This window comes from Triticum dicoccoides, chromosome 1B (assembly GCF_002162155.2).
Source record: "Triticum dicoccoides isolate Atlit2015 ecotype Zavitan chromosome 1B, WEW_v2.0, whole genome shotgun sequence".
NCBI classification, from domain to species: Eukaryota; Viridiplantae; Streptophyta; class Magnoliopsida; order Poales; family Poaceae; genus Triticum; species Triticum dicoccoides.
Window position 1 is genome coordinate 118451527 of NC_041381.1, and position 12498 is coordinate 118464024.

Here is a 12498-nt window from a genome sequence, read left to right on the forward strand (position 1 = left end):
GGTGGGTGCTTCGGGTGGTATCCTCATAGTTTGGAATAGCTCCCTCTTTTTGGGCTCACCTTGGTTGATTGAGTCTTATGCTGTGGGTGTCTCTTTTATTTCCACCCAATCGAATGAGGCCTGGAATTTGGTTAATGTTTATGGCCCTTGTTCTGGTCAGCGCCGGGTGGATTTCAGCTCGTGGTTATTTGATCTCAACATACCTAGTAATGAGAATTGGTTGATTCTGGGGGACTTTAATTTCATTCGCTCACTGACTAATAGAAATAAACCGGGTGGAGATGCTGCTGATATGCTCTTGTTTAATGAATTTATCCGTGCACAATCACTTATGGAGCTGCCTGTTAAGGGATGATCATTCACTTGGAGTAACATGCAAGATGATCCCTTGCTTGAGCAGCTCGACTGGTTCTTCTCTTCGTCAAATTAGACCACTGTTTTCCCTAACACGTTGGTCTTGCCACTTGGTAAACCAGTCTCTGATCACGTACCATGTGTTGTAGCCATTGAGTCAAAAATCCCCAAATCCAAGTTGTTTTGGTTTGAAAACTACTGGGTCCAGCATGAGGGTTTCTCTGATGTGGTAGCATGTTCCTGGTCCAAACCCTGTCATGCTCCAAATGCTGCTGCACTCATATGCAGAAAATTGAAAAACCTCCGTTATGAGCTTAAGAGATGGAGTCGTGGCATCTCCAAACTCAGAATCATGATCCAGAACAGCAATGAAGCTCTTGTGCATCTGGACAGTATCGAGTATAAAAGAGTTCTTTTCATACAGGAATTTTTTTTCAGATGCATACTGAAATTACATCTTAACAGGTTGCTGAAGTATCAGAATGAATATTGGAGGAAACGGTGCACGCAAGATATTTTAGGTTCGCTGATGAAAATACCAAACTTTTTCAATCCCTGGCAACTGAGAGGTTTAGGCATAATTCTATCGCTAACCTGCGGGATGGCGACGTCGTGGTCAGTGACCACGTTGGCAAAGAAGGAATTTTGTAAAAAACTTACAAGGAACGACTGGGATCTCCCAAGCCTACTACCATGCATTTTGATCTCCCCCGGATAATCAGACGAATCCCTGGGCTGGAAGTGCTTTCCGAGCCTTTCTCTACGGCGGAGATTGACGTAGTAGTGAAAGAAATGCCCATTGACCGTGCCCCGGGCCCTGATGGTTTTAATGGCTGTTTCCTCAAGAGCTGCTGGCCGATCATTAAAGAGGATTTTTACAAAATGTGTGAGGATTTCCATGATGGCAACCTGGATATTGGAAGCATCAGTGATGGGTTTATTACCTTGATTCCAAAATCTTCTTCTCCTGAAACTGCCAACGACTATAGACCTATAACATTGCTGAACTGTTGTCTAAAAATCATCACCAAGATCCTGGCTAACCGTTTGCAGAAAGTCATTCTGACAATCATCCACAGAAACCAGTATGGCTTCATTAAGGGGAGAACTATACAAGACTGCCTTGCTTGGTCGTTTGAGTACATTCACCAGTGTCAGCGATCGTCACGTGAGATAATGTTGCTCAAACTGGACTTTGCCAAAGCTTTTGATACCATTGAACATGCCCCGATGATGGAGATAATGAAACATATGGGTTTTGATGATAAGTGGCTAGGGTGGATGAACTCTATTTTTGGCTCTGGTGTGTCCTCTATCTTGCTCAATGGGGTCCCGGGTAGAAAGTTCCAATGCAAATGCGGGGTGCGCCAGGGCGACCCCCTTTCTCCTCTGATTTTTGTTCTCGCTGCAGACCTTCTCCAGGCTGCGGTCAATGATGCTTTTGCCCGAGGTTTGCTCGATCTACCCATCCCTTGCAGTCGGGACGGTGACTATCCGGTGGTGCAGTACGCAGATGACACCATCCTAGTGATGCCGGCTTGCCCTGTCCAAGCTACCCGTATGAAATCTATCCTGGAAGATTATGCAGCTTCTGTGGGTCTGAAAATCAACTTTCATAAGTCCACGCTTATACCCATTAACATTGATCAGCTTCGAGCGGTTGAATTGGCTAACATATTCAGATGCTCTGTTGGATCTATGCCTTTCACTTACCTTGGCCTCCCCATGGGCACGACAAGGCTGACGCTACTCGATATCATGCTGTTGGTGCACGGGGTGGAAAGGAAAATGTCAACGGCTCTTGCATTGATGTCTTCGGGGGCCAAGTTAACCCTGGTCAACTCTGTTGTCACTTCCATGCTGATTTTTGCCATGTGCATGATCAAACTGCACCCCAAGGTTGTTGAACACCTCGATAAGTTGCGCAGGTACTGCCTTTGGGCGAAAAATTCTGAGGATGGCGTCAAAAACAATTCCCTCGCTGCTTGGGAGTTGGTCTGTAGACCCAAAAGCAAAGGGGGGCTCGGTGTCATTGATATCAAGACCTAGAACGCGACCCTCCTTCTAAAACACTTATTTAAATTTTATAATCACCATGATGTTCCCTGGGTGACCTTGATCTGGGACACGTATTACTCTGATAGGGTTCCGCATGCTGTGGATCAGTTGGGTTCTTTCTGGTGGCGGGATGTGATGCAGTTCAGTGATGTATTCCGCGGGATCACCAAGGTTGTTCTGGGCAATGGATCCTCATCCCTGTTCTGGAAGGATGCATGGTTCGATGATTGTGACACCCCTCTTATGGAGCTCTACCCCAGAGCCTTCTCTTTTTGCCTGAATGAAGATGAACCAGTGGCTAATATTCTGACTGCCTCTGACCCCAGCTTGATCTTCCACCTACCTCTCTCACCGCAAGCCAGACAGGAAATCAGAGATATTCAGCAGGGATCCATGCATGTTGTGCTTGACAGGGCTTGCAATGACTCTTGGGTTTGCAACCTTGGCGGATCTTTCTCCTCCAAGAGATACTATGATCACTGTTTCAGGAACACGGTTGCTGACAAGGCTTTTGGGTGGTTGTGGAAGGCCAAGAGTCCAATCAAATTCAAAATGTTTGGCTGGCTGTTGATGGTTGATCGACTGAACACCAGAAATATGCTGAAACATCTTCATTATAACGTGGCTGGGAACATATACACGTGCATGCTCTGCCTAAGCCCCCCTGAGGAAACTGTCGAGCATCTATTCTTCAGTTGCCCGTTCAGCCAACATTGTTGGGGCAAAGTTGGCATACTTTGGCCAAGCTCTGGTAATAGACTAACCCTGATACATGCTGGCAAAGAGGGTTGGCGCCGGCCGTTGTTCATGGACATTTTCCTGCTGGCGGCTTGGAGTTTATGGAAGGAGAGAAACAACCTTTATTTCAGGGGGATCCCACATTCCTTTCATTCTTGGCTAGCTAGGTTTAAAGAGCTCTTGGCTTTATTAGCTCACAATTGCAAGGAGACCCTGCGTCCCTCCCTGGAAAACTACATACAAAGTTTGTAGCTACTGCCTTGATAGTATCCTGAAACACATCCCATCTTGTAACAATGCTGTAATTGGTCCCTTGTGAGTAATACAAAAGTCAGTGGGAGCCTCTCCCACTGTCGTGCAGTTTCAAAAAAAAACTAACATGATTACATGGTAAATATCATCCAACCCATCACCGTCCAGTAAGCCTACGATGGGATTACTCATGCACGGCGGTGAGCATCATGAAATTGGTGATGGAGGATGGTCGATGATGACGATGGCGCCGGATTCCCCTCTCCGGAGCCCTGAACGGACTCCAGATCAGCCCTCCCGAGGAAGATTAGGGCTTGGCGGCAGCTCCGTATCGTAAAGCGCAATGATCTCTGATTTTTCTCTCCCCGCAACTGAATATATGGAGTTGGGGTTGAGGTTGGTGGAGTTCCAGGGGGCCCACGAGGCAGGGGCGCACTGGGGAGGGGGGGGGGCGCCCTGCACCCTCGTGGACAGGGTGTGGGCCCCCTTACACTGGTTCTTTTGCTGATATTTTTTATTAATTCCAAAACGTGTCTCCATGGATTTTCAGGTCATTTCGAGGACTTTTATTTCTGCACAAAAATAACACCATGGCAGTTCTGTTGAAAACAACGTCAGTCCAGGTTAGTTCCATTCAAATCATGCAATTTAGAGACCAAAACAAGGGCAAAAGTGTTTGGAAAAGTAGATATGTTGGAGACGTATCAACTCCCCCAAGCTTAAACCTTTGCTTGTCCTCAAGCAATTTAGTTGACATACTAAAAATGATAAAGAAAAACTTTTACAAAACTCTGTTTGATCTTGTTGTTGCAAATATGTAAATCCAAGATTCAAGTTCTCAACAAAGATTATGAACTAACCATATTGAAAATAACATTTAGGTCTCACATTTACTCATATAATGGCATAATCAACTAGCGAGCAATAATAATAAATCTCGGATGACAACACTTTCTCAAAACAATCATAATATGATATAACAAGATGGTATCTCGCTAACCCTTTCTGAGACCGCAAACATAAATGCAGAGCACCCCTGAAGATCAAGGGCCGACTAAACATTGTAATTCATGGTAAAAGAGATCCAATCATAGTCATACTCAATGCAAATTAATAGCAATGCATGCAAATGACAGCGGTGCTCTCCAACTGGTGCTTTTTAATAAGAGGTTGATGACTCAACATACAAGTAAATAGATAGGCCCTTCACAGAGGGAAGCAGGGATTTGTAGAGGTGCCAAAGCTCAAGTTTTAAAATAGAGATAAATAATATTTTGAGTGGCATACTTTCATTGTCAACATAACAACCAAGAGATCTCGATATCTTCCATGCTACATACATTATAGGCGGTTCCCAAACAGAATGGTAAAGTTTATACTCCCCCACCACCAACGAGCATCAATCCATGGCTGGCTCGAAACAACAGGTGCCGTCCAGCTAACAACAATCCTGGGGGAGTTTTGTTTGCAATTATTTTGATTTCATTTGAGCATGGGACTGGGTATCCCGGTTACCGGCCATTTTCTCGTGAATGATGAGCGGAGTCTACTCGTGAGAATAACCCACCTATCATGGAAGATATAGACAACCCTAGTTGATACATGAGCTATTCGAGCATACAAAACATAATTTCATTTGAAGGTTTGGAGTTTGGCACATACAAATTTACTTGGAACGGCAGGTAAATACCGCATATAGGAAGGTATGGTGGACTCATATGGAATAACTTTGGGGTTTATGGAAGTGGATGTACAAGCAATACTCATGCTTAGTACAAGTGAAGGCTAGAAAGAGACTGGGAAGCGACCAACTAGAGAGCGACAACAGTCATGAACATGCATTAAGATTAACCAACAATGAGTGCAAGCATGAGTAGGATATAAATTACCATGAACATAAATATCGTGAAGGCTATGTTGATTTTGTTTCAACTACATGCATGAACATGTGCCAAGTCAAGCCACTCGAATCATTCAAGGGAGGATACCACCCTATCATACCACATCACAACCATTTTAATAGAATGTTGATAACCCACAAGTATAGGGGATCCCAACAGTTTTTGAGGGTAGAGTATTCAACCCAAATTTATTGATTTGACACAAAGGGAGCCAAAGAATATTCTCAAGTATTAGCAGCTGAGTTGTCAATTCAACCACACCTGAAAGACTTAATATCTGTAGCAAAGTATTTAGTAGCAAAGTAGTATGGAAGTAACGGTAACAGTGGCAAAAGTAATAATAGCAGTTTTGTAGCGATCGTAATAGTGGCAACGGAGAAGTAACTTAGCAAATCTCAATATGTGAAAAGCTCATAGGCAATGGATCAATGATGGATAATTATGTCGGATGCAATTCATCATGCAACAATTATAACATAGGGTGACACAGAACTAGCTCCAGTTCATCAATGTAATGTAGGCATGTATTCCGAATATAGTCATACGTGCTTATGGAAAAGAACTTGCATGACATCTTTTGTCCTACCCTCCCGTGGCAGCGGGGTCCTATTGGAAACTAAGGGATATTAAGGCCTCCTTTTAATAGAGTACTGGACCAAAGCATTAGCACTTGGTGAATAGATGAACTCCTCAAACTATGGTCATCACTGGGAGTGGTCTCGATTATTGTCACTTCGGGGTTGCCGAATCATAACACAAAATAGGTGACTATTGACTTGCAAGATAGGATCAAGAACTCACATATATTCATTAAAACATAATAGGTTAAGATCTGAAATCATGGCACTCGGGCCCTAGTGACAAGCATTAAGCATGGCAAAGTCATAGCAACATCAATCTTAGAACATAATGGATACTAGGGATCAAACCCTAACAAAACTAACTCAATTACATGGTAAATCTCATCCAACCCATCACTGTCCAGCAAGCCTATGATGGGATTACTCACACATGGCGGTGACCTTCATGAAATTGGTGATGGAGGATGGTTGATGATGACGATGGCAACAGATTCCCCTCTCCAGAGCCTCGAATGGACTCCAGATCATCCCTCCCGAGGAAGATTAGGGCTTGGCGGCATCTCCGTATTGTAAAACGCGATGAATCCTTCTCCCTGATTTTTTCTCCCTGAAAGTGAATATATGGAGTTGTAGTTGAGGTCGGTGCAGTCCCAGGGGGCCCACAAGGCAGGGGGGCGCGCCTCCGGGGGGGGGGGCGTGATACGTCTCCAACGTATCTATATTTTTTGATTGCTCCATGCTACTTTATCTACTATTTTGGACTAACCTATTAATCGGAGGCCCAGCCCAGAATTGCTGTTTTTTTTGCCTATTTCAGTATTTCGAAGAAACAGAATATCAAACGGAGTCCAAACGGAATAAAACCTTCGCGAACGTGATTTTCTCACCGAACGTGATCCAGGAGACTTGGACCCTACTCCAAGGAATAACCGAGGAGGTCATGAGGGTGGGGGCCCCCTGGGTGCGCCCCCTGCCTCGTGGGCCCCCTGTTGCTCCACCAACGTACTCCTTGCTCCTACATATACCTACGTACCCCCGTCAAATCAGAGACGGAGCCAGAAACCTAATTCCACCACCGGAACCTTCTGTATCCGCGAGATCCCATCTTGGGGCCTGTTCCGGAGCTCCGCCGGAGAGGGCATCTACCACGGAGGGCTTCTACATCAACACCATAGCCTCTCCGATGAAGTGTGAGTAGTTTACTTCAGACCTTCGGGTCCATAGCTAGTAGCTAGATGGCTTCTTCTCTCTTTTTGGATCTCAATACAATGTTCTCCCCCTCTCTTGTCGAGATCTATTCGATGTAATCTTCTTTTTGCGGTGTGTTTGTTGAGACCGATGAATTGTGGGTTTATGATCCAGCTTATCTATGAATAATATTTGATTCTTCTCTGAATTCTTTTATGTATGATTGAGTTATCTTTTCAAGTCTCTTCGAATTATCGGTTTGGTTTGGCCAACTAGATTGGTAGTTCTTGCAATGGGAGAAGTGTTTAGCTTTGGGTTCAATCTTGCAGTGTCCTTAACCAGTGACAGAAAGGGTTGCAAGGCATGTATTGTATTGTTGCCATCGAGGATAACAAGATGGGGTTTTTATCATATTGCATGAATTTATCCCTCTACATCATGTCATCTTGCTTAAGGCGTTACTCTATTTTTAACTTAATACTCTAGATGCATGCTGGATAGCGGTCGATGAGTGGAGTAATAGTAGTAGATGCAGAATCGTTTCGATCTACTTGTCTTGGACGTGATGCCTATATACATGATCATACCTAGATAATCTCATAATTATTCGCTTTTCTATCAATTGCTCAACAGTAATTTGTTCACGCACCGTAGAATACTTATGCTCTTGAGAGAAGCCACTAGTGAAACCTATGGCCCCCGGGTCTATTCTCATCATATCAATCTCCATTACTTCATTACTTGCTTTGTTTTTACTTTGCCTTTTACTTTTCACTTTGCATCTCTATATCAAAAATACCAAAAATATTATTTATCATCTCCATCAGATCTCACCCTCATAAGTGACCGTGAAGGGATTGAAAACCCCTAATCATGTTGGTTGTGAGTAGCTATCGTTTTGTGTAGGTACGAGGGACTCGTGCGTGACCTCCTACTGGATTGATACCTTGGTTCTCAAAAACTGAGGGAAATACTGACGCTAGTTTACTGCATCATCCTCTCCTCTTCGGGGAAATCCAACGCAGTGCTCAAGAGGTAGCAAGAAGAATTTCTGGCGCCGTTGCTGGGGAGTTTGCGCAAAAGTCAACCATACCAAGTACCCATCACAATCCCTATCTCTCGCATTACATTATTTGCCTCTCGTTTTCCTCTCCCCCACTTCACCCTTGCCGTTTTATTCGCCCTCTCTTTCCCAATCTCCTCATCTCTTTCCCGTTTGCCTTTTCCCGTTGCCTTTTTGTTTGCTCATGTGTTAGCTTGCTTGCTTGTCGTCATGACTAGTCTCCTATCTTCTCCGCTATCTCCCGAGAATGAAGTATTAAATTTTAAACAAAGGGAGGGAGAAAATCTAAAAGACGCTTGGTATAGAATTTGCAATGCTCAATATAGATCTACCAGGAAGCAATCTACTTCTGTTCTTCTTTGTAATTTTTATGTAGGTGCTAATCCTTGGTTTAGATATATCCTTGATACCATTACCGGAGGGAATTTCTTGGGTAGCCATACTTTTGATTCTTACAATGCTTTAATAGATTTATTTGGCTCACCACCTCCGTTGATTAATGGAACTATGTTAACTTTGGAGCATGTTATGCAAAGACTTGAAATTATCGATAATAAAGTTGCTACCATTGAATCAATTGAAACTATTGATAACAAGATCCACAATCAAATTACCCAATATGGATCTAAGGTAGGAACGACTTTGAAAAATATTAAAGAAAAAGAACCCATAGTTAACGAGAGAATAAATCTAGATTCCACAAGAATAGATAAACTAGAGGGTATCATTACCAACTTGGGAACCACTTTTTCTTCCATTCAAAACACTCCAAGTTCGTCCACTAAAAAACCTAAGCTTATTTATGTTCCTAAGAGTAAGGATGAATCATCTAGTAAGGAAATTGCGGATCTTAAATCTATAAGTGTTCATCCGAATCTTTTTGCCATCATTAAGGAACCCTTTGCTATGAAAGAATCTTTAGATCTTACGCCTAAGAGTTTGATGATTACTAGAAAGAAAGAAATTTCTAAAAAGATAGATGCCTCATTGAAGAATTGCCTACCAAAGATGGCAAAACTTAGATCTATCCTTGCTTTTATGCCTAACTAAGGGCGTTAAACGATAGCGCTTGTTGGGATGCAACCCAATTTTATTTTGTCTTTTTTGTTTTTGCTTCTGTTTAGGAATAAATAATCCATCTACTTTCTGTTTAGATGTGGTTTTATGTTTTAATTAGTGTTTTTGCAAAGTAGAACCTATAGGATAAGCTATGATGATAGTTGATTTGATTCTGCTGAAAAACAGAAACTTTGCACTCACGAGAAAAAAATCAATAAATCACACAAACGTGATTTTGCATTGATTATTTTTGCTGCTGATCAATAAACAAATTGTCCAGTACTTCCTATTTTGGTAGAATGTTTAGAGTTCCAGAAGTTTGCGTTAGTTACAGATTGCTACAGACTATTTTGTTTTTGACAGATTCTGTTTTTCGTGTGTTGTTTGCTTATTTCAATGCATCTATGGCTAATAAATTAGTTTATAAACCATAAGGAAGTTGGAATACAGTAGGTTTAACACCAATATAAATAAAGAATGAGTTCATTACAGTACCTTAAAGTAGTCTTTTGTTTTCTTTCACTAACGGAGCTCACGAGATTTCTATTGAGTTTTGTGTTGTGAAGTTTTCAAGTTTTGGGTGAATTCTTTTGATGGATTATGGAACAAAGAGTGGCAAGAGCCTAAGCTTGGGGATGCCCATGGCACCCCCAAGATAATCCAAGGACACCAAAAAGTCAAAGCTTGGGGATGCCCTGGAAGGCATCCCCTCTTTCGTCCACTCCCATCGGTAATTTACTTGGAGCTATATTTTTATTCACCACATGTCATGTGTTTTGCTTGGAGTGTCTTGTATTATTTGCATCTTTGCTTGTTAGTTTACCACAATCATCCTTGCTGTACACACCTTTTGAGAGAGCCATACATGATTTAGAATTTGCTAGAATACTCTATGTGCTTCACTTATATCTTTTGAGCTTGATAGTTTTGCTCATAGTGCTTCACTTAAACCTTTTTGAGCGTAATAATTTTTGCTCTAGTGCTTCACTTAGATCTTTTAGAGCACGGTGGTGGATTTGTTTTAAAGAAACTATTGATCTCTCATGCTTCACTTAGATTATTTTGAGAGTTGTTAATAGCATGGTAATTTGCTTAAAGTTAATATACTTGGTATTCAAGATATGTGAAACTTTTCTTTTGAGTGCGTTGAATACTAAGATAAGTTTGATGCTTGATAATTGTTTTGAGATATGGAGGTGATAATATCAAAGCAATGCTAGTTGGGGTGATTATGAATTTAAGAATGCTTGTGTTGAAGTTTGTGATTCCCGTATCATGCACGTATGGTGAACCGCTTTGTGATGAAGTCGGAGCACAATTTTATTTATTGATTGTCTTCCTTATGAGTGGCAGTCGGGGACGAGCAATGGTCTTTTCCTACCAATCTATCCCCCTAGGAGTATGCGTTTAGTGCTTTGGTTTTTGATGACTTCTAAATTTTTGCAATAAGTGCATGAGTTCTTTTGATTAATGTTGAGTCCATGGATTATATGCACTCTCACCCTTCCACCATTGCTAGCCTCTCTAATACCGCACACTTTTCGCCGTATCATACACCCACCATATACCTTCCTCAAAACAGCCACCATACCTACCTATCATGGCATTTCCATAGCCATTCCGAGATATTGCCATGCAACTTTCCACCGTTCCGTTCATATGACACACATTACTTTTGTCATATTGCTTTTTGCATGAACATGTAGTTGACATTATATTTGTGGCAAAACCACCGTTCATAATTCTTTCATACATGTCACTCTTGATTCATTGAATATCCTGGTACACCGCCAGAGGCATTCATATAGAGTCATATTTTGTTCTAAGTATCGAGTTGTAAGAAAAATAAAAGTGTGATGATCCTCATTATTAGAGCATTGTCCCAGTGAGGAAAGGATGATGGAGACTATGATTCCCCCATATGTCGGGATGAGACTCCGGACTTTATGAAAAATAAAAGAGGCCAAAGAAGCCCAAATAAAAAAGAGGCCAAAGAAGCCCACCAAAAAAATGAGAGAAAAAGAGAGAAGGGACAATGCTACTATCCTTTTTCCACACTTGTGCTTCAAAGTAGCACCATGATCTTCATGATAGAGAGTCTCATATGTTGTCACTTTCATATACTAGTGGGAAATTTTCATTATAGAATTTGGCTTGTATATTCCAGTGATGGGCTTCCTCAAAAGTGCCCTAGGTCTTCATGAGCAAGCAAGTTGGATGCACACCCACTTAGTTTCTTTTGTTGAGCTTTCATATACTTATAGCTCTAGTGCATCCGTTGCATGGCAATCCCTACTCACTGACATTGATATCTATTAGTGGGCATCTCCATAGCCCGTTGATACACCTAGTTGATGTGAGACTATCTTCTCCTTTTTGTCTTCTCCACAACCACCATTCTATTCTGCCTATAGTGCTATGTCCATGGCTCACGCTCATGTATTGCGTGAAAGTTGAAAAAGTTTGAGATTACTAAAGTATGAAACAATTGCTTGGCTAGTCATCGGGGTTGTGCATGATTAAATACTTTGTGTGATGAAGATAGATCTTAGCCAGACTATATGATTTTGTAGGGATAACTTTCTTTAACCATGCTATTTTGAGAAGACATGATTGCTTTCATTTGTATGCTTGAAGTATTACTACTTTTATGTTAATATGAACTTTTGTCTTGAATCCTTCGGATCTGAATATTCATGCCACAATTAAGAAGATTTACATTGAAATTATGCCAAAGTATCACTCCGCATCAAAAATTCTTTTTTATCATTTACCTACTCGAGGACGAGCATGAATTAAGCTTGGGGATGCTTGATACGTCTCCAACGTATCTATAATTTTTGATTGCTCCATGCTACTTTATCTACTGTTTTGGACTATACTGGGCTTTATTTTCCACTTTTATGTTATTTTTGGGACTAACCTATTAACCGGAGGCCCAACCCAGAATTGCTGTTTTTTGCCTATTTCAGTATTTCGAAGAAACAGAATATCAAACGGAGTCCAAACGGAATAAAACCTTCGGGAACGTGATTTTCTCACCGAATGTGATCCAGGAGACTTAGACCCTGCTCCAAGGAATAACCGAGGAGGTCACGAGGGTGGGGGGTGTTGGGGAACGTAGTAATTTCAAAAAATTTCCTACGTACATGCAAGATCATGGTGATGGCATAGCAACGAGAGGGGAGAGTGTTGTCCACGTACCCTCGTAGACCGTAAGCGGAAGCGTTATGACAATGCGGTTGATGTAGTCGTACGTCTTCACGATCCGACCGATCCAAGTACCGAACGTATGGCACCTCCG